Here is a 25,574-nt window from a genome sequence, read left to right as displayed (position 1 = left end):
ACCACTGATGGTTCTTAAAATGTGGACAGGTTTCACAGGCTTGAGACAGTATAAGAATGGAAAATCACATTCTGTTGTATAGTAAGGAAGAAAGAAATTAAAATTCAGTATCTATATAAAAAAGGTTAAAAAAAACTAGGTTTGAGTAGGGGGCACCTGGATTTGAACCAGGGACCTCTTGATCTGCAGTCAAATGCTCTACCCCTGAGCTATACCCCCTGTTATTAATATACAGCTTAATTAATATCCTTCACTTCCAGAGTTACACCCACATCACTCGTACCCTATGCATCATCACTTTGGAACTCCTAGGCTAAAGTCAGAGGAAATACATCACTCTCCTGAATAAAAAGTCACAGGCTTCCTTCCTTAAAAACCCTCTAGCCTATGTTCTCCCAGGCTTCAGTCTCCAGTGTTGGACAGTCCTGGAGAGGCACCAACACTGGCTAAGATGATTCTGAGAGTCAAGCTTTGAGTTCATCAGGGTGTGACCTACAAACAGGAACTGGGGTGTTTCTCCTCTCAGATGTGATGACAAAGCCAGGCCTTACTCTCATTTAGTAAACACAAACAGAAAACGATGAAGAATAAACCCCTCCAATAAATAGTTGGAAGTAGACTTTGGAATCCCCAAACTGTTAAAGGATCAATAGTCACAAAGATCTAGGGCCAAGAACTATTACAAGGCTAACCCATGTGCCCCGAGTGGGTGGTGGACAAAGCCCTATTCCATCTGAGAAAGTGTGTGTACATAGGGGTGTCTGTATAACATAGCTTTTCTCCTCTGTTAGATTCCTAGCCTGTTCTTGCATCAGTTTATAGGCTCTTACTAACTGTACTTTAGAATAAATAAATCATGGTGTATGTTACATCTGATTGGATGTCTTCTATCTATTTTATAATCACATCATTTTCTCATTAATCTGGTATATTAGTTTGCATTTCTTTACAAGGAGATATTGAAATTAGAATTTGACAGCAAGTAATTTCGCTTTGCAGAAAAATCTAGGAAACACGGGTAGAGGATTGTTAAGTTATGCCAGGAAAGGAAGAAAGGCAAATATATGTGGGAGATGAAGCATTTATCTATCATACGTATCTAGGGCTTTATTCCAAGTCTGAACCATACAGGATGCCTCAGGTCACCCTCCTTCAAAGAGAGCTGGTATGTTCAGCTACAACCTTCCAGCAGTATTTGCCAAGGCTGTTCATGGGACAGAGTGTTGTTTCCTTGATGTTTTTAGCATGTTGCATGTTCTGCAACATGAACATACTTTAGTCATTAAGTGCTAAAGTTACCATTTGGCCTGCATGCCCAGAAATGTGCTCAGGACCTGTGTAGATCAGAGTCATTTGCTATAAAGTATGAGGTAGCACAGTACGAATTCAGAGCTTTCTAAGGTGAACCGACCTTGCACTCCTCAACTAATGTTAGCCTTGTTAATACCTGTTACTCTTTTTAATACAATGCTGAATTTTATTTATTAAAATTTTTGTTTATGGTTTAGAAAATACAGGTTTAATAAGTAAGACTGGCCTGTTGTCTTGTTTTTCTTATACTCTTTGATGGTTTTCACAGTATCCTTAATGAGACTTATAAATAAGTTGAGATAAGTCTCCCTCCTTTTTAAAAATTTCCTGTAATTGTTTGTCTAAGTTCTTTCTGAAACTTTTGGTATACATAACACAATCTTACACTGTGGGGGTTTTGTTTATTTATTTTAGTGACAGTAATATTTTTATTTCGGTTTTTCAAGACAGGGTTTCTCTGTAGCCTTGGAGTCTGTCCTGGAACTAGCTCTTGTAGATCAGGCTGGCCTCGAACTCACAGAGAGTTGCCTGCCTCTGCCTCCAGAGTGCTAGGATTAAAGGCATGTACCACCATTGCTCAGACATGATGGTAATATTTTAATGACATGTAATTTTAATGTCCTCATTAGTTATCCATAATTTTTATTTCTTTTGATTTAAAAAGTAATACAAGTACCATATCCTGGGTGATGTGGGATTCCCCCTCTCTATTCTGTGAATATGTTTTATTACCATTGGTTAATAAAGAATCTGCTTTGGCCTATGGCAGGGCAGAATACAGCAAGGTGGGAAATCCAAGCAGAGATAGAGGAGGAAAGAAGGCGGAGTCAGGGAGACACCATGTAAATGCTGAAGGAGAAAGACACTAGAAATTTATTGGGAAACCACAGCCTTGTGATGATACACAGATTAATAGAAATGGGTTCATTTAAGATATAGGAGCTAGCTAGGAATATGCCTGAGTCATTGGCTAAAAAGTGTTGTAATTTATATAGTTTTTGTGTAATTATTCAGGTCGGGGTGACTGGGAAACAAAAATGAGGTCTCCATTTATACCTGGGTTTTTATTTTTTGGATAGTTCCAAACTACTGTCTGTCATATGTCCTAAGAAATCTCAAATGAATGATCCACCTTGATGCTCCTGTACAACTGGTGCCGAACTGCCTGGGGCTCCCAAAACAAAGTCTGAACTCCAATCTATCTCTTAGAAAGATACCTCTCCATCTAATCATTAAACTCTGACCCTTATATGCATCATATCCCCCCACACCCCTTTGGGTTCTAGAAAGCTCTCTATATACTATTCCTTTTTTCCCACTGTCTGTCAGGTGGAAATTTCCTATATGCTGTCTACACTCTCATCTTTAAAAAATGTCTTTTATTCTTTGATAATTACATACATATAAACATACATATAAACAATGTATCTTGATCATATATATCCCATCTCCCCCTCCTACTCCCTGTAGGAGCCCCAACACACCCTTCTCCCTGCTCCATGTTCTCTCATTTCCTCTGTTAATAACCTACTGAGTCCTATTGGTACTGCCTGTTGACTTATCTTTCTGACTTGATCTTGTACAGGTGCCATAGCTGTAGTGAGTTCATGGTACAATGGCCATGTCTTGTTCAGAAGACAGAATGACAGCGCTCCTCCCCATTCTTCAGCTCTTACATTGTTTTCTGCTCATCCTCTGAGGTGAGCTTTGGAGAGAGAAGTTCATTGGGAGCCAGATGTACCCAAGGCTTTGTCAGATGCCCGATAAAAAGGGGGACCCTCGTTCCGGGTTCTTGCGTAGGGGCAGACTTGGTAAGGTCTACTCTGGGGCTGGAGCCAGAGCCTCGAAGGAATTAAGGTTTCAGCTCCTAGGAACCCGGATTTCCCCCTTTAAGGGCGGTGGTTATCAGTCCTCAGGCAGTTGTGTCTAAGGTATCCTGTGTTCTCTTTGCCAACATTGTTTGATTTAGCTTTCTGCTGACCTTGGCTCAATTTTCCTCTGAAAACAGTATACAAGATATTGTGCTTCTTAATAAACTTGCTTGGCATAAAACATCGTTTGTGCAAGACCTATTGACCCCAACTATCTATCTTCTTCATCTTCTCCTTCCCTGGTTCTCCCACTTAGGGTCCTGTCGCTAAAGAATGACCTGCTGGTTTCAGTCAGGAGTTGATGCAGATGTCCAATTTAAGTCTGAATACTCAACAGTCACATATACTTAGCACTTTGGCCAGGTATGAGTCTGCATTAACTTCTGATCACTAAAGAGAGAAGCTTTTCCTGCCAAGGCGGAGGGGAAGAAGCATTAATCTAGCAGTATAAACATATTTAAAGGACAGTTTGACAACATTTCATTTATCAAAACAATAGTAGTAGATTCCTGCCTAGGACCTGTGACCTCCCAAGCCCTGGGCTTTTGTCCAGGTTTGCAGTACCAGGCTGGAACTCCTTCCTGTGGAGCAGGCCTCAATCAAAACCTTAAAACCAATCCAAAGCATTTTGATACACCCATAGACTCATGCCAAGTGGGCACACCTTGCGTGGTAGGTCAGTACTGGGGAATGTAGGGTTCCTCGCAGGGACACTGTCAATATTTGTTCTCCTCCGGCAGCTGTGTGGCTCCTTCCAGAACTAGGAAAACCAGCCTCCAGAGAGAAAGTTCTCAGATAAGTTCCTGCTTGTTACTCTATTTCCTGTGACAAAAATGTGCCCTGCCTTCAGCAATAGGGTCGCAACTCTAGTTCACTAACCCTTGCCATCTCTGCCGGCTGTGACTAAGTCCAGCCCGGTCAGCCCTGCCCTGCGCCGCTACTCTCCTCCCATTACATCTCGTAGGATTTTGTGTTGCACATCATTCTCACTAGACCAGAGTCCACCAAAATAGGACAAGGATGAAGTGTCATGGCCACGTCTCCTTAGTCTCTGTAGCCACCCACTCCCAGACACAGGTTGTTAATTGAGGGGGCTGAGTACCGACACCTAGTAACTCCACGGCTCTCTAGATTTTATTTCAGGTTACACTCAGAGATGAGGGAGAGAGCTGGCAGGGCTTCAGTATCTGACGGCTTCAGGCAGGGCCTCTTGAGGGTGAGGTTGAAGAGAAGCATGTGACAGAAACAGAGATTGGCATCCAGTCTACCAGGGTTGCCTGTACCCAATGAATCAGCCTGCTTACTGAGGAGGGTGAAGCTGCAGTGTGGCTTTACACATAAAAAACTAATTAGAAAGAAAAACCCATTTATTGGCTGGCTATCGGAGTAGGTAATAGCTCGGATCTAAGGATCAGATGCAGACAGCGTTCTCTGGTTCAAGCCTCCACATGCACTGCTCAGTCGAAAATTTCTTTATTAAACTGTAGTTCAATGTCACAAATTCTGTGCCCAGGGAAGCGGGCAAATGGGGATGGAGATCACAAACTTTGTGCAACTAGTATGGGCTCCTGCCCTGGCTCTTGACTGTTAGGGGAACCCATAGTACCAGGCTGGCTTCTGAGGTACCCTAATAATCTCTTTCCTGAGCTGCTCCAGTCTGGCTTGCCTGCCCTTCCACAGGCAAACACACTAAGGACGCAGGAGTCAGCTGGTTCTGAGCTTATCATTAATATATAGCCACAGCCCTTCCTGTCAAATAGACTCCCAGATGGAAACTGTGTATTTAGAACACACTTCATCTCGCAGTGCCCAACTGAAGCAGAGTAAAGCTGATCTCTCTGTGGTCAGAAAACAGGACAGAAGTGAGGAGTGGAGTGGGAAGTGCAAGCAGGGAGATGCATGGAGGTGGGAAAGACACTACAGTGAGCACGTACGGTGCTCAGGTGAGGGCTTGGGAGCCTTGTGGGTTTTGGGACCTTGGGGAACTCTAGTGGGCTATGGAGCTAAGCTACACACACCCTGAGTTATGAGGCCCAGAGGGGGAGGATTTGTGATTATTTGAGAAAACTCCCAACTAGAAAAGACCTCCTAGCTTCACGAGAATTCTCCAAGGTAAATGTGGTAAGTTAAGTGCCAAAATATTTAAGCAAGGGGGCACCTGGATTTGAACCAGGGACCTCTTGATCTGCAGTCAAATGCTCTACCCCTGAGCTATACCCCCACCTGCTTATTAATGTCTCACAGGCACTCAGAACTTACATGGCCACTCTCTGACTGTTAACATCACAGGTACACTTGCCAGTGCCCTGCCATCATCTGCCTCCTCCTAGGAGGCCCAGCCCTGAGCTGCCTCTGCACATGACTGCCCTGTCCTCATGAATGACCAGCATCCTCCTACCTTAGATACTAGCTGAGCCAGGGACAGTAAATTCAGGAGGCCTGCTGCTACAGCCGTCTTCAACCCAATCAAAGGAGCCACATGCAAACACACTGACTGCTTGGCTGATTGGAGGTGAGTGGGATATGGGAGTGGACAAAAGGGAAAGTTCTCTGTCCACTGGGAACTCCTTGGTCAGACTCTCGGGAAGGACCCGGGGTCTGATGTGTCTCTAGCAAGCTCTGTGGACAATTCTGACTGACACACTGTTTGATGTTATTCCTCCCACCCACCACCCCGAGCCTTTCCATACTGTAGATATAAAAGAAAAAGACAATGGTTACGTAAAGAACAAATAAAGCACTCCTGCTTAATAACTGAGTCAAAGCAGAGTCTGGGGAAATGACCAAGGACTCTGGAGCCATGGGCACTAAAGCATGACACAGGACAGTGGACATATGATCAGCAGGTGACAGAGTCTTGGAGCAGGGCTTAACTGACAAAACTTCCAAAGTTTTACCCTTGTACCTGTGTAGACTCCCGTAGCACAGGTCACCTGCACTGCCCCGCCCAGGGATGTACTGTACATGGTGACTTCTCATCTCCAATGCCCTCAGGGACCTGAACCACTGCCTTCAGACAGGACTCTATCAGGCTTGGTTTATCGTGTCCTTCCCTACAGACCTATCTCAGGAGCCCAGCACCCATGCATGCCCAGCACACTGTCGCCTTTGCTGCTCAGCAATGTGCAGTCTCGGTAGAAGAATCCCCGTGCAGGGCTGGAGTCCTGCCCTACCTCCCTCCTGTGGTTTTGCCTCCAGGTTCCCCACCATTGTTGTTCTCTCTCCACCTCACTCGGGCCCTCAGCAGAAGCCTGTACTGGGAATCATTTCTGTGTTTTTCATTCTAAGCTCTCCTGACTTATGGGGGGGGGGGGAGGGGGTTGTCCTATATTTTAAAGAAAATCTCAAAATCAGAGAGATTTTTGGCCCCATGCTTGCCCCAAACCATCAGCTCAGCATCTGCAGGGACCAGGTACAGAGAGACTCAGAGCTCAGCCCTCAGACTGCACTGAAGAGGGGTCAGGTATCTCTCCCATGTGGACCTTTCCTTTGCTCCATCACAATGAGGCTAGAAGACCACCCAAATGCCAAGATCTAAGAGAAGACCACAGCTAGAGGATGCAGTGTATGGAGACAGAACAGGGGAGGATCAGGGAGTCTAAAGCACCCTTTAGTGATTGGCATAAGATGATCAGGGAATTCCCTAGCACCAGGTTTTCCCCTTACCCCATAGTAGCTCTCTATATCAAGATCTCTCTTTCACTATTCTCCCACATCATCCCTCCCACCTCAGCCACCCCATTCCCTCATGTTCTCATCTTCCATCCCCTCCCTTTTACCATCTGCCTCCCCCAGTTTATCCAGGAGAGTTTATCTAATTCCCCTTCCCAGGGCGATCCATGCATCCCTCTTAGGGTCTTCCTTGTTACCTAGCTTCTTTGAAGCTGCGGATTATAGTCTGGTTATCCTTTGCTTTACATCTAATATCCGTGTACGAGTGAGTCCACACCAGGTTTGTATTTCTGAGTCTGGGTTACCTCACTCAAGTTGTTTTTTATTTCTAGTTTCATCTATTTGCCTGCAAATTGTACATCATTGATTTTTTTGTTACCTACTTTAATTTTTTTTTCCTTTTTTAAATTGATTTTTATTGAGCTCTGCATTTTTCTCTGCTCCCTTCCCTGCCTCTCCCCTCCCCCCTTATACTCTCCCTCAAGGTCCCCATGCTCCCAATCTACTAGGATATCTTGTCTTTTTCTACTTCCCATGTAGATTAGATCTATGTACGTCTCTCTTAGGGTCCTCATTGTTGTCTAGGTTCTCTGGGATTGTGGTTTGCAGGCTGGTTTTCTTTGCTTTATGTTTAAAAACCACCTATGAGTGAGTACATGATTATTTTTCTGTGTCTGTGTTACCTCACTCAAAATAATGTTTTCTAGCTCCATCCATTTTCCTGCAAAATTCAAGCTGTCGTTATTTTTCTGCTGTGTGGTACTCCATTGTGTAAATGTACCACATTTCCCTTATCCATTCTTCAGTCAAGGGGCATTTAGGTTGTTTCCAGGTTCTTGCTATGACAAACAAATCTTCTATGAACATGGTTGAGCACATGTCCTTGTGGCATGATTGAGCATCCTTTGGTATACCAAAAGTGATATTTCTGGGTCTTGAGGAAGGTTGTTTCCTAATTTTCTGAGAAATCGCCACACTGACATCCAAAGGGGCTGTACCAGCTTGCATTACCACCAGCAATGCAGAAGTGTTCCCTTTACCCCACAACCTCTCCAGCATAAGTTGTCATCAGTGTTTTTGATCTTGGCCATTCTTACAGGTATAAGATGGAACCTCAAAGTTGTTTTGATTTGCATTTCTCTGATGACTAAGGATGTTGAACATTTCCTTAAGTATCTTTCAGCCATTTTAGATTCCTCTGTTGAGAGTTCTCTGTTTAAGTCTGTACTCCATTTTTTTTATTGGATTTTATGTTATTTTGGTGACCATTTTCTTGAGTTCTTTGAGTATTTTGGAGTTAGTGAAGATTTTTCCCATTCTGTAAGCTGTCATTTTGTCTTGTTGACTGTGTCCTTTTGTTTTACAGAAGCTTTTCAGTTTCAGGAGGTCCCATTTATTAATTGTTTCTCTCAGTGTCTGTGCTGCTGGGGTGATATTTAGGAAGTGGTCTCCTGTGCCAATGCGTTCAAGTGTATTTCCCACTTTCTCATCTATAAAGTTCAGTGTGGCTGGCTTAATGTTGAGGTCTTTGATCCATTTGGACTTGAGTTTTGTGCATGGTGATAGATATAGGTCTATTTTCATTCTTCTACATGTTGATATCCAGTTATGCCAGCACCACTTGTTAAATACGCTTTCATTTTTTCATTTGATATTTTTTTGCATCTTTATCAAAAATCAGGTATTCGAAGATGTGTGGCAAATCGAATCCAAGAACACATCAGAACCATCATCCACTGTGATAAAGATGTGTGGATTGATAGCTGGGTCTTCTATTCAGTTCCATTGGTCCCCCTGTCTGTTCTTATGCCAATACCAAGCTGTCTGCAGTACTGTAGCTCTGTAGTAGAGTTTGAAGTCAGGGATTGTGATGCCTCCAGAAGTTCTTTTATTGTACAGGATTGTTTTGGCTATCCTGGGTTTTCTGCTTTTCCATATGAAGTTGAGTACCATTCTTTCAAGGTCTTTGAACAATTTTGCTGGGATTTTGATGGGCATTGCATTGAATCTGTAGATTGCTTTTGGTAAAATTGCCATTTTTTACTATGTTAATTCTGCCTACTCAGGAGCATGGGAGAAATTTCCACTTTCTGCTGTCTTCTTCAGTTTCTTTCTTCAAAGATTTGAAGTTCTTGTCAACAAGTCTTCCACTTGTTTGGTTAGAGTTACTCTGAGATATCTTATGTTATTTGTGGCTATTGTGAAGGGTGTTGATTCTCTGATTTCTTCCCCAGCCCATTTATCATCTGTATACAGAAGGGCTACTGATTTTTTTGAGTTAATCTTGTATTCTGCTACATTACTGAAAGCGTTTATGAGTTCCTTGGTTGAATTTTTGGGATCGCTTATGTAAACTATCATATCATCGGCAAACAGTGAGAGTTTGACTTCTTCTTTTCTAATTTGTATCCCTTTGATCTCCTTTTGGTGTCTTATTGCTCTAGCTAGGACCTCAAGAACTATATTGAATAGATTTGAAGAGAGTGGACAACCTTGTCTTGTTCCTGATTTCAGTAGAATCACTGGGAGTTTCTCTCCATTTAGTTTGATGTTGGATGTTGGCTTGTTGTATATTGCCTTTATTATGTTTAGGTATGTTCCTTGTATCCCTGCTCTCTCCAAGACCTTTATCATGAAGGGATGTTGTATTTTGTCAAAAGATTTTTTGGCATCTAATGAGATGATCATGTGGTTTTTGTTTTTCAGTTTGTTTATATGGTGGATTACGTTGACTGATTGTCTTATATTGAAACATCTCTGTATCTCTGGGATGAAGCTGACTTGATCACAGTGGATGATGGTTCTGATGTGTTCTTGGATTCGATTTGCCAGTATTTTATTTAGTAATTTTACATCAATGTTAATGAGTGATATTGGTCTGTAATTCTCTTTCTTAGTAATGTCTTTGTGTGGTTTGGGTATCAGGGTAATTGTAGCCTCATAAAGAGTTTGGTAGTGTTCCTTCTGTTTCTATTGTGTGGAATAATTTGAGGAGTATTGGTATTAGTTCTTCTTTGAAAGTCTTGTAGAATTCTGAACTGAAACCATCTGGTCCTGGGCTTTTTTTGGTTGGGAGACTTTTGATGACTGTTTCTATTTCTTCAGCAGTTATAGGTCTGTTTAATTTGCTTATCTGGTCTTGATTTAATTTTGGTAAGTGATATTTATCCAGAAAATTGTCCATTTCCTTTAAGTTTTCCAATTTTGTGGAGTACAGGTTTTTGAAATATGACCTGATGAATCTCTGTATTTCCCCCATGTCTGTTGTTATGTCCCCATTTTGATTTCTGATTTTGTTAATTTGGATATTCTCTCTCTGCCTTTTGGTTAGTTTGGATAAAGTTTTGTCTATTTTGTTGATTTTCTCGAAGAACTCTTTGTCTCATTGATTCTTTGTTTTCTTTTTTCTACTTTGTTGATTTCAGCTCTCAATTTGATTATTTCCTGCCATCTAGTTCTCTTAGGTGTGTTTGCTTCATTTAATTTTAGAGTTTTCAAAAGTTCTGTTAATTCACTAGTGTGAGATTTTTTTCAGCTTCTTTATTTAGGTGTTTAGTGCTATGAACTTTCCTCTTAACACTGCTTTCATTGTGTTCCATAAATTTGGGTATGTTGTGTGGTCATTTTCATTGAATTTTGGGCAGTCTTTAATTTCTCCCTTTATTTCTTCCTTGACTCATTGATGATTCAGATGAGTATTGTTTAATTTCCATGTGTTTGTGGGTTTTCTGGAATTAGTATTGCTGTTGACTTCTAGTTTTAAACCATGGTGATCTGATAAGGTACATTGGGTTATTCCAATATTTGTTGAGGTTTGTTTTGTTACTTAGTATGTGGTCAATTTTTAAAAAGGTTCCATGAGGTGCTGAGAAGAAGGTATATTCTTTTATATTTGGATGGGATACTCTATAGATGTTTGTTAAGTCCATTTGAGTGATAACATCTGTTCTCTTATTTGAGTCATAACATTAGTTCTCTTATTTCTCTGTTCATTTTTTGTCTGACTGACCTGTCCTTTGTTGAGAGTGGAGTGTTGAAGTCTCCCACTGTTAGTGTGTGTGGTTTAATGTATGATTTAAGCTTTAGAAGTGTTTTTTTTTTTGACATATGAGTGTGTCCTTGTATTTGGGGCATAGATGTTCAGTACTGAAATTTCCTCTTGATGGATTTTTTCCTGTGACTAATATGAAATGGCCTTCTTTGTCTCTTCTGACTGAGTTTAGGTTGAAGTCTATTTTGTTAGATATTAGGATAGCTACACCCACTCGTTTTGTAGGTCCATTTGATTGGTGTATTTTCCCCAACCCTTTACTCTAAGGTGATGTCTGTAATGACATTGATTTTTAAAGCTGAATAATCCTCCATTGTGTAAATTTACCATATTTTCTCTATTCATTCTTCAGTTTAGGGCCATCTAGGTTGTTTCCAGGTTCTGGCTATTATGAATGATGCTGCTAAGAAAGAACATAGTTGAGCAAATGTCCTTGTGGTATGACTGAGTATCCTTTGGGTATATGTCCATGAGTGGTATCGTTAGGTTTTGAGGTAGATTTATTTCTAATTTTCTGAGAAACTGACATATTGATTTCCAAAGTGTCTGGACAAGTTTTCACTCCAACCAGCAGTGGAGGAGTATTTCCCCTTACTCCACATCCTCTGCAACTTTAGATGTCCTCAGTATTTTTTATCTTAGCCATTCTGATAGATGTAAGATGGTATCTCATTGTCATTTTGATTTTCCTGATGATTAAGGATGTTGAACAATCTCTTAAATGTCTTTTGGTCACTTGAGATTCTTCTGCTGAGAATTCTGTTTAGATCTGTACACCATATTTAAAATGGGTTATTTTGTATTTTGGTGTCTAGTTTCTTGAGTTATTTATATATTTTTGAGATGCCCTCTGTCAGATGTGGGGTTAGTGAAGATCATTTCCCATTCTGTAGGTTGTCATTTTGTTTTATTTATCAGCTTTAGAGCCTCCATGGGACCAAACTAGGCCCTCCATAAGGTGGTGAAGCTTTGAACATCTGAGAGGCCCCTGGCAGTAGGACCAGGAGCTATCTCTAGAGTATGAGCTAACTTGTTGGAGCCCATTCCCTATGGTGGGATGCCATTATGCAGCAGGGAGAGGCTTGGTCCTGCCCCAGCCTGATGTGCTAGATATTGATGACTCCCCATGGAGCTAGACCCATTGGGAGGAATGGATAGCGGGTAGGCTGGGGGGAAGGGAAGGGAGGAGAACTGTGCTTGGAATGTAAAATGCAATTAAAATTAAAAAATAAGATATCAGGGCAATCACAGGATGCTTCTTCTTGGGAAAGTATTCATGCAAATTTAATCTCATAAATATACTTCCAGTGTATATTTCATCCATAGAACAAGATTTCCCCACAGTAGTAAAAACCATTACACCAAAACCAGGCTCAGAAGCCTCATTGGTGGATTCCTTCAAATATGTAAGCAAATAACAAGAACAGAAGACCACGCACTGTGGAGTCAGCATAACCTTAATATTCCATCTTCTAGAATGTGTGTGTATATGTGTGTGTCCAAATGAGCTATTTTTAGATAAATATACTGTGCTGGATCTGATAGATGATGGTAGAACTCTGCCCTAACTGGGTGAATCCCAAGACATATGAGACAGAAGAGAAAGTAGGTCTATTCTGTGAATGTGGTCACTTTGTTTACTAAATCAAATAGAAAGGGGGCACCTGGATTTGAACCAGGGACCTCTTGATCTGCAGTCAAATGCTCTACCCCTGAGCTATGCCCCCACTGGTGCCAGTGTACATTTCATCTGTGTGGTGATAAATTCTGACTATAAAGTTAAATTACAGATCTTCTCAGACCTACTTCCCAGAAGCAGCCAGACCTGACTGGTGAGATGCCTTCCTCAGCTCTGCAGCAGGCCTGGCCCATCCATTTGAGCACCATCAGCCAAGGAAATTAGAGGAGCAGTCTGCAGACCTGAGCCCATTTCACCCTGCTGTCCTGGGTCAGCTCCTGAGCTGCCAACTGCCTTCCACCTGGGTCTCCATCACCCTCTCCTCCTTCCCTGAAGACAGAGTGGGCTGTCACAGGGTCATACTATCTTGGTAGCCACAACACTGCAGGGTCCCTCTCTCCCTGGTACAGCAGCTGAGTCAGGTTTTACCCTTTGATGATGAAGCAAGAGAGCAGGGGGCTCTGGAAGGGGAAGAAGCTCACATGAGTAACGTCCACACTCCACAAAATACCTGATTCTAGGATGTGTCTCCTTAGCACTGAGCACATGTTCACCAGACAGCCATGAAAGGAGATAATTTATGGTTTCCTTTCTGGTCCTTGGATACCAGCTGTCTGTATGGATGCTGAACCTGGAAATTTCAAAAGAATTCTCCACCATCGTCCTTGCCTTCTCTTTAAGAACCCAACATAACCAGAGAAACCAGATACATGTAGGAAAAGAGCTGACATAATAAGAATGGGAGGGACATTGAGCTTGTAGGGAGAGATGGGAGGCAGCACTCATCTTCATGAAGGGCTGAGCAGCTCTGCTGAGTACCATAAACAGAATGAATGGAAAAAACACAGGACTGAGCGTACATGATAACTCCATGAATAAAAACATAGACTTATGGTAGGGGGCACCCGGATTTGAACCGGGGACCTCTTGATCTGCAGTCAAATGCTCTACCCCTGAGCTATGCCCCCTCCATGTCAGAGATGTTTTATAAGTGCCTTAACCTTCATAGTCACACCCAACATTACTACGACTTATACTTTTTACTTGGCAAGACCAGCACTGCTGCCTCCACAAACTCATCTCAGACAGGTCCCTCTCCTGTCCCCGGTATCTTCAACTTTGTCCCATGTTGTAATGTCAGCACCCTCCCACACACATCTGAGCCTGTGGGAGCAGCACAGCTGGAGACAGGTGGACATAAGTTACTACAAAGGACTTCAGATTTATATGTCTGATTTCTTCAGTTATATACAAGCCCTCAGAGTGTAGAGACCCTGCCTGACTTCTTTGGGGAGCCATGTGGTACCTGCATGTGAAGACATCTCTCCAGCCCATGGATGACCTATGTGTTAGCCCTGAGGGTGGCTCCTGGGGAGATGGTGAAGATGTCTCTTCAGGCCTGAGTAGTTATCCAGGAGACCCGACAGCAGAGCAGGAGGACAGAGGGTCAGGGGATGCTGAAGCTGTGGACCCTACCTGTCCTTCAGATCTGTCACCACTGCACAAACTCACTGCCATGAGTTTTAATGAACTGATATGGCATAATTAAATTGTTTTGAATATTCAATAATTTTTTTAAATTATTTTTTTAAAAAAACATGCATTATCCTGAATCCTCCTCTTATTGCTCCTGTCACCCAAAGGGAGCCATTCTCCAAAGGCTTAGCCATCTCTTCTCCTCTGCCTGTGCACTTACGTAAACTATGTACAGCATGGATGTCCTATTTAGTCAGGGCAGACATCAGTAACTGACTGACTTGTAGATGAGGATTATAATTTCCATGCCTTCTTCCATTCACAGTATCCTATTCCATTCCTGATCCAAGTTTTAGTTGGATGAGCTTCTCTGTTTTTATCATGATAATCTGTTAACACTGTGTGTGGCTGAAGTGCATCAGTCTAAACAGGACAAAGACATGTGGTAGAACTTTTGATTGTTCTGAAGTTGGTTACAACGTTATGTTTAAACCGTTTCATTTCCTTTAAAACATTTCTTCCACAAGCCTTGAGTTCTCTATGAAACACTTTTCAGAATAATTTTCCATGCATGGAAATGTTTCTATTGTCTAATGAATATTTCTCCCTTCTGTTTTCCAGGAGTGACCTCGCTCCTGCTCCTTTTGTTCCAGCTGCCCCCAAATCTGCTGCATGGTCAGTGTCCTGCGACGACCTTCACCATGACTCTTCTGTTCCACCACCTCTTCTGTGTGCGAGTCTCTTTTCCAGATGCCAACTTCTTCAATGTTTAACAAAATGGCATTCTTTTGTGGCCATGAACTCCTGTGAGAGTTGAATAAAAGGAAAATTTCTAGCGTTTGTATGACTGATAAGACCTATAATTCTTCCACACACTATGCTGATAGTCAGGACACTTACCTTAAATATTTTTTCATAAATAACGTGGTAGTTTGAATGATAACAAATTCATAGGCTCATATATTTGAACGTTTGGTCCCTATTTAGTGAACTGTTTAGGAAGGATTAGGAGGTGTGACCTCGTTAGAGGAGATGCATCTCTGGGAGGGGCTTTGTGGTCTCAGAATCCCATATCAGACCCAGTTCTACTCTCTGTCTCCTGCTTATGGATCAGATGTAAACTGTTAGTTACTGGTCCAGTGCCTGCCCACCTGCCACCATGCTTCCCACCATGATGATCATGGACTAACCTCAGATATTGTAAGCAATCCCCCATTAAATACTTTATAAGTTGCCTTGATCATGGTGTGTCTTCACAGCAATAGAACAGTATATTAACTGTTTATGTAACAGTATAGTAACACAGAATAGTAAGTGAGAATTTGATTATCAGGGCCTGGGTATTGCTTTGACAGGCCTGCCCATGCTGCTTGTTGGAAGAATAAGAAAGAAGTTGGGGTTTTGGATTAGAAAGGCAATTGAGTACTGTAAGTTTGACTTACTGGGTCATATCATTAGGAACGTGGAAAACAGTAGTGCTCACAGCAATGTGATTGTGGAGTTCTAGTTCAAAATAGGAAGGGTGAGAGAGCTGGCCCCGATAGCATGGACATGGGTGAGATGGCCCTGATGCTTGCCGGAGCAAAAGAGCTGGCAAAGCTGTCCCCTCTCCTCATTGATGCACCTTGTGAGAGTGCTGGCCCTGCCCCTTATCAGAGGCTAGATGGTGTAGACTCAGGAGAGCTGGTCCTACCCCTTGTCTACTGGTATTGAGAAAACTGGCCTTAGTGGTGAGGTGCAGGAGAGGAAGGGTCACTGGAGAGCTGGCCCAGATGACATTTGAGTAGGAAAGCTGGCCCCACCCCACGCCAGCTAACACATACACACAGGAGAGCTGGCCTCTCCCGTCCCCTCCACAGAGCAGGAGAGTCAGCCTGATGGCAGGGGTGCAAGAGGACTGGCCCCAACAAACACTTGGGCAGAGTGGGAGAAGTGGCTTTGGTGGCATGGGAGCAAGAACCAGTCTCAGCTCTCACCGGTAGCATTACTGCTGTGGGAAAGATTGTCACATCCCTCGACTGGGCAGAGTGGGAGAGCTGACCCTGGTGGTTTGAGTGCAGGAGAGCTGGCCCTGATTGCATGGGGGTAGGAAAGCTGCAACCATCTCTTGCCCAGGTGGTATGGGATTGCTGGCCCCAGAGGCTTGGGCATGGGAGAGTGGGAGAGCTGGGATGCGGACCAATTCAACTACCATCCAGGCCCAGATCCAAGGCTTTGAGTTGGCTCACACCAACATCTTCCCAGCCTAGGAGGTGTTGGAGCACATGAGGGCCCTGCAGGTCCATAGCTACAGAATCCCAACAACTCAGAGCAACAGCAGAATATCTGAGTTTCTATGAGGGTCCAGTATTGATGCTGTAGCAGAAGCCAGAGGCCATGAACTAGCCTCATGACTTATTGCAAAGAACATTTGCAAGTAAAAATGTTTGAACTGTTTTGGCAAAAGAATATATACTGTGCAACATACCACAACTTCCAATGGCACAATGACAAATAAATATGGGATGGAGATTAGAGAAAGACAAAGGGGCAGAATGGTACATACACAGAAAGCTGTGCTTGAAAAGGGAGCAGGTTGGTGACTAAAAGGGTCGACTTGATGGCTTGTTTGTTTTGTTTTGACTTCCGCTTCTTTCTTTTCTATTTTTAATTTATTTTTATTTACTTTTGGGGTGGATTCTACATGGTTGGAGGGCAAATATGGATGAAACAGCAAATGTGTGGGATTTGGTGTGAATGCCCCAAAGATTAAATGAAAAAAATATTTTGAAAAAATATTTTCATTTATTCTTAGAGAACTTCATAGAATGCATTTTGATCATATTTGCTTTGAACTATTTCTTTTAACTCCTCTTCACAGATCCAACCCACCTTACATCCCCAGGACTGTGTCCTTCAATTTGTGCTATCACATGCTTCTGAGAGGGAAGCCATCCATATCATTGACTTACCATAAGGCATACCCAAACAGAAAACTGTTTTCTCTCCCTCATAAGCCATCAATTGCTTAAGATCCAACCCTTTGCACTTGGCTCTTACAGGTGGGAGAGTGGATGAGCTGAATGCAGGCTTCCATGCATTAGTGCTTCCGTCACAGCTGTGAACTAGGATAGGAGGGTGCTGGCATGAGGAGGTGGCAGACAGGTGTGCAGCTGGCTGAGGGCTGGGACTCACAGGAGAAAGCAGATGAGAACAGAGTACTAGCAAGTACACATGTCAGGGAGTGGCCATACAGGTTCAGAGATGTTTATTAGATATATATGAAGCAGATGGGGGCATAGCTCAGGGGAAAAGCATTTGACTGCAGATCAAGAGGTCCCCGGTTCAAATCCGGGTGCCCCCTTCCTAGGTGTCTTTTTTAGATACAAGAAACAAAATCTGATATTGGTTAACACAGAGGCAACTGATATACTGTGTTCCCCTGTGCTCTGTGTTCTGCTCAGGACTGGACCCTGTTCTCTCCCCTGAGAGGAGCTAGTACAGGACTCACTGTGAACCCATCCAGGTCACACTCATGTTGTGGCATAGGCTGACCTCCAATGCACTGGGAAGGCTCCATCAGTGCAGGATTTCAGAGGAGTTCTACGAAGTTGAAGAGCAGATTCTTCCTCTGGTAACTTTCCAGAGTCAAGCCCTTGGGATAACCCTCCTGAGCCCCCAGAAAGGGGGATCCTTACATGATGTCCCCCCCAATCTGTGCTTTGATTCCTGATACTTCTGAAGAAATACTAGGATCCATGTATCTGTCTCCTATTTAGACTAAGACTCTGAGGAAAAGGAAAATGACTGACCTTGCTTTGTGTCCTCAACATGACTGATAGTGACCACAACATAGGAAACTCCATGGTGTCTGCTGAGTGAATAAACGATGCTGTGACATAAAGGGCCCCCTCCTCAGATCGTGGAAGACAAAGTTCTCTCTGAGCAAGCAAAGTTTGGACCATTGGAAACCCAGAACATCAGCTCTTGTCTTGGCCACTTCAAGAAAGTTAAGTGTGAACTTAAGGAAAACACCAGTTAAGAGTCATTTTTTGAGTGAAAGCTGATGTCTTTAGGATGCCTGAGAGAGGGGGCATTGATATGGGTTGACTGAGGTTAGAGAGGAGAAGATAGAGGCAGACAGAAATAGAAAAATATTGCCACATCAAGATCATTATCAGGAACCAGTAAATCGTGAACATATAGGAAACCTGGGTGTGGTGCCAAGGTGGAAGAGGTACTAATAAGAGAGAGGTTGCCTTCCCTATAAGTGGGGGTATAGCTCAGGGGTAGAGCATTTGACTGCAGATCAAGAGGTCCCTGGTTCAAATCCAGGTGCCCCCTTCCTTAAACATTATTTTAGTAGTTAACCTACCACATTTGCCTTGGGGAGGACCTCAGAGAAGCTAGGATGTCTCCATGAGAACCTCCCTCTCTAGGATCCAAAATAAAGAGTAATTTCATGTCTCAGGTGAGGATGACTTAGTCTCTTGACAGGACTCTCACTCAAGGAACCAAACACTCATGACTCTAAATCTACCCACTTCCCCCATTAGCACAACAATCATAAACTGAAAATGATGGGAGGAAAAAATATAAGAAAATTTACCATAAAGGAAGATATGTACTTCATCAAACTTTTCATGTACTGTGCATAATTGAGAAAACGCAAACTCAGTAGCAAATGTCAAAGAAATCTAAGTCCAAAGGGAAGATCTTAAAAACCAAGGATACAAGGAGCAGGCGATAAACACAGGACTGAAATCATCATGCTAGGTAACCTTTCAACAGCAGTTCTTGGCACTAGAAGGCAATAAGAAACACATTTGGGGGCTTCAGGATACCTCTGACCAACAACTCAAATGGAAGTGTCCCATGCCTGGGACAAATCACCTTCCTAATCAGAGAGCACTTCTCTGCTGGCATCCCTTCAGCAGAGGGCATTAGTGGCTTAGTGACTAAAATGCTTCAGCCAACCTCTGCTGACGTCCTGCACCTACTATGAGTCTTTGCCTCCAGGTAGTGTCTGTCCATGCTAGCACAGCCTCAGATTCTGACCTCCCGCTACCCACCATAGCCTGTCAGCACATCCTTAAATTCAGAATGCAGTTCTACACCTGATGGGCAGCTCTGGACCACACTGAGACCATTGCTCAGTGAGAGTGGACAGAAAGATTTGTTCTACCCTCATTTCTGCTGCTCTGATAAAATGCTGAGGCAAGAGGCAAGTGAGGGAAGAAAGGGTTTGTGTTAGCTCACAATTTCAGTATACAGTTCCTTATTTCAGCGAGGTCAAGGCAGCAGGAACTTGACGCACTTAGTCACATCACATCTACCCTCAACAGCAGAGAGAAATGAATGCACGCATGCTCGTTAGTGCTGAGCTCACTTTCTGCACTCACACTGTCCAGGATCCCTGCCTAGGGAACAGTGCTGTGTCCTCATGCATCAAGTGACTTAATCATCAGTACAATCCCCTACTGACAGGAACACAGGCCAACCTGATCTAGACACTGTATCCTTTGTGGACACTTCATTTCCAAGGTGATTCTACAGTGTGTCAAACTGACAATCAAAACTCACTGTCCCAGTGAGGATGAGAGAAAGAATCCAGATGGAGAGAACAAGAAAGTAGAGAGGACTCATCACAGGTCAGAGGTCAGCTGTGTGCACTGTACTAATGTACTTTGGGGGTTCCAGCCTTTGGGTTAGTGGCTGATTATAGTGTGGTTCCATTCTCAAATGGAACCCACAGAAGTAAATGGGGCGGGCATAGAAGCTCTGATCCTAGAAACCTCAGATAATAAAGACTTTCTAATCTCATGGGCCTCCTGATTTAGATGAATGCAGTAAGTCAGTAACTAGATTCCAACATAAATAAGGGGGCACCTGGATTTGAACCAGGGACCTCTTGATCTGCAGTCAAATGCTCTACCCCTGAGCTATACCCCCACTGGTGCCAGTGTGCCCAGTCAATACATTTCATCTGTGTGGTGATAAATTCTAACTATAAAGTTAAATTACAGATCTTCTCAGACCTATTTCCCAGAAGCAGCCAGACCTGACTGGTGAGATGCCTTCCTCAGCTCTGCAGCAGGCCTGGCCCATCCTTTTGAGCATCATCAGCCAAGGAAATTAGAGGAGCAGTCTGCAGACCTGAGCCCATTTCACCCTGCTGTCCTGGGTCAGCTTCTGAGCTGCCAACTGCCTTCCACCTGGATCTATACACACCCTCTCCTCTTTCCCTGAAGACAAAATTGATTCTCACTCAGAAGTTCTTAGTGCCATACTCTCATTGGTAGCCACAACACTGCAGAATCCCTCTCTCCCTGCTACAGCAGCTGAGTCAGTTTTTACTCTTTGAGGATTAAGCAAGAGACCAGTGGGCTCTGGAAGGCACCGAAGCTCACATGGGTAATACCCAGCCTCCACAGACAATCTGATTCCTGGATTTGTTTTTTGCAGATTTATATGTTTGTGTGTTTTGAGACTGCCAATGGAATCAAACCCTTCGTTTGGAAGACCGAGTCTACACTAAGCTGGCCAGAGTGGACCCTCGAGTTTTCTGGCCAACTGAGAGGAAGCTGGAGGAACACAGAGAGGACCAAGAATGGGTCTAAGATGTAGTAAGGTCTTTTCAGTTGGGGAAGATGTAGAAGAGAGTGGATGATCATTTCTTGGTTGCTCTGTGTACCTCTCAGTTATTTCCCCAATTTTTAACTCCCAAGTTCTATTGTTTTACTAAAACAATAAAAGAATTCACAATATTTGGCATCCAACATATGGCCTTAGAGCATGCCAAAGCCACAGAGCTGCCACAGATGTGCCCTCCTCCCCCTCGCCCCTCAACAGAGCTGTGTCATTCAGGCTGCCCTGTGCTCTAGCACGCTCTGACCTTCTCAGTACCACCAGCACTGCAGTACAGCAACTGTCAGCTGTGGTTTCTTTGCACCCCTGGGCAGCCTAGCTCCCCCCCACAGCCAGCGGCTTGATCCCCTCCCATACTGTGTCCCAGCTACGTGGGTTCCTCCTACAGTCACCCCCTCTCCCTGCATGGCACATGAATAGTCATGGTGGCCCCCATCCAGTCATGCAATTAGCACAGTTTGGGGCCCCCCAACAGCACACCCTCCCTGCTGGCAAATTAAACATAGTCGGAGTCAAACATTGTCATTATATATTATATATATAATGACCTATATATTATATATATAATGACCTATATATTAATTTGAACACACTGAACCTGATAGAAGAGAAAGTGGGAAGAAGTCTACAACACATGGGCACAGGAGACCACTTCCTACGTATAACCCCAGTAGCAAAGACAATAAGGGCAACATTGAATAAATGGAACCTCCTGAGGCTGAGAAGCTTCTGTAAAGCAAAGGACACTGTCATTAAGACAAAAAGGCAACCTACTGATTAGGAGAAGATCTTCACCAACTCTACAACAGACAAAGGTCTGATCTCCAAAATATATAAAGAACTCAAGAAACTAGACTTTAAAATGCTAATTAACTCAATTAAAAATGGGGCACTGAACTGAACAAAGAATTCTCAACAGAAGAAGTTCAAATGGCCAAAAGACACTTAAGGTCATGCTCAACCTCCTTAGTGATCAGGGAAATGCAAATCAAAACAACTTTGAGATACCATCTTACACCTGTCAGAATGGCTAAAATCAAAAGCACCAATGATAGCCTTTGCTGGAGAGGATGTGGAGTAAGGGGTACACTCATCCATTGCTGGTGGAAATGCAAACTTGTGCAACCACTTTGGAAAGCAGTGTTTTGGTTTCTCAGGAAATTCGGGATCAACCTACCCCAGGATCCAGCAATACCACTCTTGGGAATATACCCAAGAGATGCCCTATCATACTATAAAAGCATTTGTTCAACTATGTTCATAGCAGCATTATTTGTAATAGCCAGAACCTGGAAACAACCTAGATGCCCCTCAATGGAAGAATGGATAAAGAAAGTGTGGAATATATGCATATTAGAGTACTACTCAGTGGTAAAAAACAATGACATCTTGAATTTTGCATGCAAATGGATGGAAATAGAAAACATAATCCCGAGTGAGGTAACCCAGACCCAAAAAGATGAATATGGTATGTGCTCACTCATAAGTGGATTCTAGCCACAAATAAAGGACATTGAGCCTATAATTCATGATCCTAGAGAAGCTAAATAAGAAGGTGAACCCAAAGAAAAATATATAGTTATCCTCCTGGATACTGGAAGTAGACAAGATTGCCAGGCAAAAATTGGGAGCTTGGTGATGGAGGAAGGTCATTGGTTAAAAAAATAAAGAAACTGCTTGGCTGGCCCTCATAGGTTAAAACATAGGTGGGTGGAGTAAACAGAACAGAATGCTGGGAGGAAGAGGAAGTGACCTCAGACTCGACAGCTCTCCTCTCGGGGGCAGACGCCTCTGAGAGACGCGATGCTCCGCTCTCCTGGGCAGAGGCGATTCAGCTCCGACCCAGGATGGATGTAGGCTAGAATCTTCCCAGTAAGTGCACCTTGGGATGCACTTAGATGATTAGAGATGGGCTAAATTAATATGTGAGAATTAGCCTAGAAGAGGCTAGATAGAAATGGGCCAAACAGTGTTTAAAAGAATACAGTGTCCGTGTAATTATTTCGGGGTATAAGCTAGCCAGGCAGCCGGGGTGCTGGGGACGCAGCCCTGCCGCTCCTATTACTACAATATTACTACAGCTTGGGGGTGGGGGTGGGGTGAGGGTAGGGGGAGATGGGGAAAGAGAAGTGAGAAGGGGAGGATGGGGAGAGCTTGGGGGAATGGGACAGCTGAGATGGAAGAAGGGTAGATATGGGAGCAGGGAAGTATATATCGTAATTAAGGGGGCCATTTTAGGGTTGGCAAGAGACTTGACTCTAGAGGGGTTCCCAGGTGTCCAAGCAGATGTCCCCAACTTGTTCCTTGGGCAGCTGAGGAGAGGGCGCCTGAATTGGCCCTATCCTATAGCCACACTGATGAATATCTTGCATATCACCATAGAACCTTCATCTGGCGATGGATGGAGATAGAGACAGAGACCCACATTGGAGCACTGGACTGAACTCCCAAGGTCCAAATGAGGAGCAGAAAGAGAGAGAACATGAGCAAGGAAGTCAGGACCGCGAGGGGTGCGCCCACCCACTGAGACGGCAGGGTTGATCTAATGGGAGCTCACCAAGGCCAGCTGGACTGGGACTGATGGAGCATGTGATCAAACCAAACTCTCTGAACGTGGCGGTCAATGAGGGCTGACTGAGAAGCCAAGGACAATAGCACTGGGTTTTGATTCTACTGCATGTACTGGCTTTGTGGGAGCCTAGTCTGTTTGGATGCTCACCTTCCTAGACATGGATGGAGGGGGGAGGACCTTGGACTTCCCACAGGGCAGGGAACCCTGACTGCTCTTTGGACTGGAGAGGGGGGAGTGGGAGGGGGGAAAGGAAGGGAAATGGGAGGAAGGGAGGAGGTGGAAATTTTTAATTAAAAAAAGAAAGGGATTTTATACAACATATTCATAAAAACAATCTTTTTTTTCTTGAGATAATTCAAACAGAAAGTACAAATCAGGAGAGATCAATTATGAACTCTTGATTTTTTTATTTTTTAAAACCTTCTTATTTGTTTGGATAGGAATGTGTTATACATTTTCCCCACTCCTTTTCCCTTCTCCCCTCTCCCCTTCCACGGTTCCCCACACTCCCAATTTGCTCAGGAGATCTTGTTTTTTTTCTCCTTCCTAGGATGATCCATGTATGTCTCTCTTAGGGTCTTCTTTTTTACCTAGGTTCTCTGGGGTTGTGGCCTCTAAGCTGGTTGTCCTTTGCTTTATATCTAATATCTACTTTTGATTGAGTACACAGTATATTTGTCTTTCTGGGTATGGGTTACCTCACTCAGGATGGCATTTTCTAGTTCTACCCATTTGCCTGCCAATTTCAAGATGTCATTGTTTTTTTTTTTTTTTTTTTACTGCTGAGTAGTACTGCATTGTGTAAATGTACCACATTTTCCTTATCAATTCTTCAGTTGAGGGGCATCTAGGTTTGTTTCTAGGTTCTGGTTATTATGAATAATTCTGCTATGGACATAGTTGAACACATATCCTTGTAGTGTGACTGTGTAACATTTGGGTATATGCCCAAAAGTGTTATCGCTGGGTCTTGAGATAGATTGATTCCCAATTTTCTGAACAACTGCCATATTGATTTCCAACGAGGCTGTACAAGTTTGTACTCCCATCAGCAATGAACAAGTGTTCCCCTTACTTCACATCCTCTCCATCATAAGTTGTTATCAGAGTTTTTTGTCTTGGCCATTCTGACAGGTATAATATATTATCTCAGAGTTGTTTTGATTTCCATTTTTCTGATGACTAAGGATATTGAGCATTTCTTTTGGCCATTTCAGATTTCTTTGTTGAGAATTCTCAGTTTAGATCTGTACCCAATTTTCTTATTAAATTATTTGGTCTTTTGATGTCTAGTTTCTTGAGTTCTTTGTATATTGGAGCCACAGCTCCCAGCTAAACAAATTGGAGGCACACTGCCCTCCCCAATTGTTGTTCCAGCTTTCACACATGGTTCTAGACACAGATACTGGTTCATTCTGCTAAACAATTATGGCCTAAGATTAGGAAAATCACTCCACCTTCTAAATATGGTGAAGACATGGTCACTTGAAAGATTTTGGATCCAAGAAGCACACATAGCCAGCTAGTATGCACCTCACACTGATGAGCAAGCAAATAGGGTCATGGCAGACCCTTCTGTGTGTTGAATTCCAGCCATATGCGTCTTCTCGTCACACTCGGTGGGCAGTAAGAGGGGAATCTGGTAGGCCAAAAGTGACCAGGACAAAGGAGAAGGTAGCCTATATTCTGGTGTCTGAGGCTACATGTAGATTCATTATGTCACATATCACTGGGACCTTTTAAACCTTGGTCAGGAGATTTATAGGTAGAAACCAAAGTAAATAGAAGAGATTTGTCCACTAAGAAAAAAGAGACAAGACTGAAGGATGGAACAGAGAGACAAGACTAAAGTGGGGAGGCTGGAGAGACAGCGCTTGCTTGAGAGCACATGTTGCTCTTCCAGAGGACCCAGGTGTGATTCCTAGTGCCCACTTGGCAGCTCACAATGGTCTCTAACTCCAGCTCCAGGATGGTTGACATGCTCTCCTGAGTTCCTTGGTACCAGGCAGTCATGTGTTATACTGGCAGACATTCAGGAAAAACCCAATACACATAAAATTAAAAAGGAACAATGACTGAAGGACACATTGGTACTGCACAGTGGAGGGAGTGGGACAAACTGACCCACTGACTTTGCCTCAGGATTCCTGGACAGCCTCTGACTCAGGACATGCCTCCACAATGCCAGGTTTATGGAGCAACTAACTAAAACCTTCTGACATAGACACAGATCATTAACCATCGATGGGACTCTGATTTATGATTGATATCCAATGTCCCCAAAAGACACTGACAGGGTCCTAGGCGGGATGGTTT

The 25,574-nt window shown here is 43.4% G+C and overlaps 1 long non-coding RNA gene and 7 other non-coding genes across 8 annotated transcripts in view; 2 read left to right on the top strand and 6 right to left on the bottom strand.

Moving 5' to 3' along the window:
* Positions 1–147: 147 nt before the first annotated feature.
* Positions 148–219, bottom strand: Trnac-gca. The gene has a single exon. It is a non-coding gene; the product is annotated as a tRNA-Cys (tRNA).
* Positions 220–5,331: 5,112 nt separating this feature from the next.
* Positions 5,332–5,403, bottom strand: Trnac-gca. The gene has a single exon. It is a non-coding gene; the product is annotated as a tRNA-Cys (tRNA).
* A 7,157-nt stretch (positions 5,404–12,560) lies between these two features.
* On the bottom strand, positions 12,561–12,632 carry Trnac-gca. The gene has a single exon. It is a non-coding gene; the product is annotated as a tRNA-Cys (tRNA).
* An 847-nt stretch (positions 12,633–13,479) lies between these two features.
* Trnac-gca lies at positions 13,480–13,551 on the bottom strand. Its single transcript has one exon. It is a non-coding gene; the product is annotated as a tRNA-Cys (tRNA).
* Positions 13,552–13,880: 329 nt separating this feature from the next.
* The window catches only part of LOC121439954, a 77,659-nt gene continuing 65,965 nt past the window's right edge, over positions 13,881–25,574 (bottom strand). Inside the window, exon 3 of the long non-coding RNA XR_005973312.1 lies at positions 13,881–14,863. This is a non-coding gene — a long non-coding RNA (uncharacterized LOC121439954). The remainder of the gene's footprint in view (positions 14,864–25,574) is intronic.
* On the top strand, positions 17,331–17,402 carry Trnac-gca. The gene has a single exon. It is a non-coding gene; the product is annotated as a tRNA-Cys (tRNA).
* On the top strand, positions 18,311–18,382 carry Trnac-gca. The gene has a single exon. It is a non-coding gene; the product is annotated as a tRNA-Cys (tRNA).
* Positions 19,919–19,990, bottom strand: Trnac-gca. Its single transcript has one exon. It is a non-coding gene; the product is annotated as a tRNA-Cys (tRNA).

Source organism: Microtus oregoni, unplaced genomic scaffold (assembly GCF_018167655.1).
Source record: "Microtus oregoni isolate MIOR12 unplaced genomic scaffold, Mior012 000064F_ref0000363, whole genome shotgun sequence".
NCBI lineage: Eukaryota > Metazoa > Chordata > Mammalia > Rodentia > Cricetidae > Microtus > Microtus oregoni.
The sequence above is the reverse complement of the archived record's forward strand: the minus strand, read 5'-3'. Positions and strand labels throughout refer to the sequence as shown.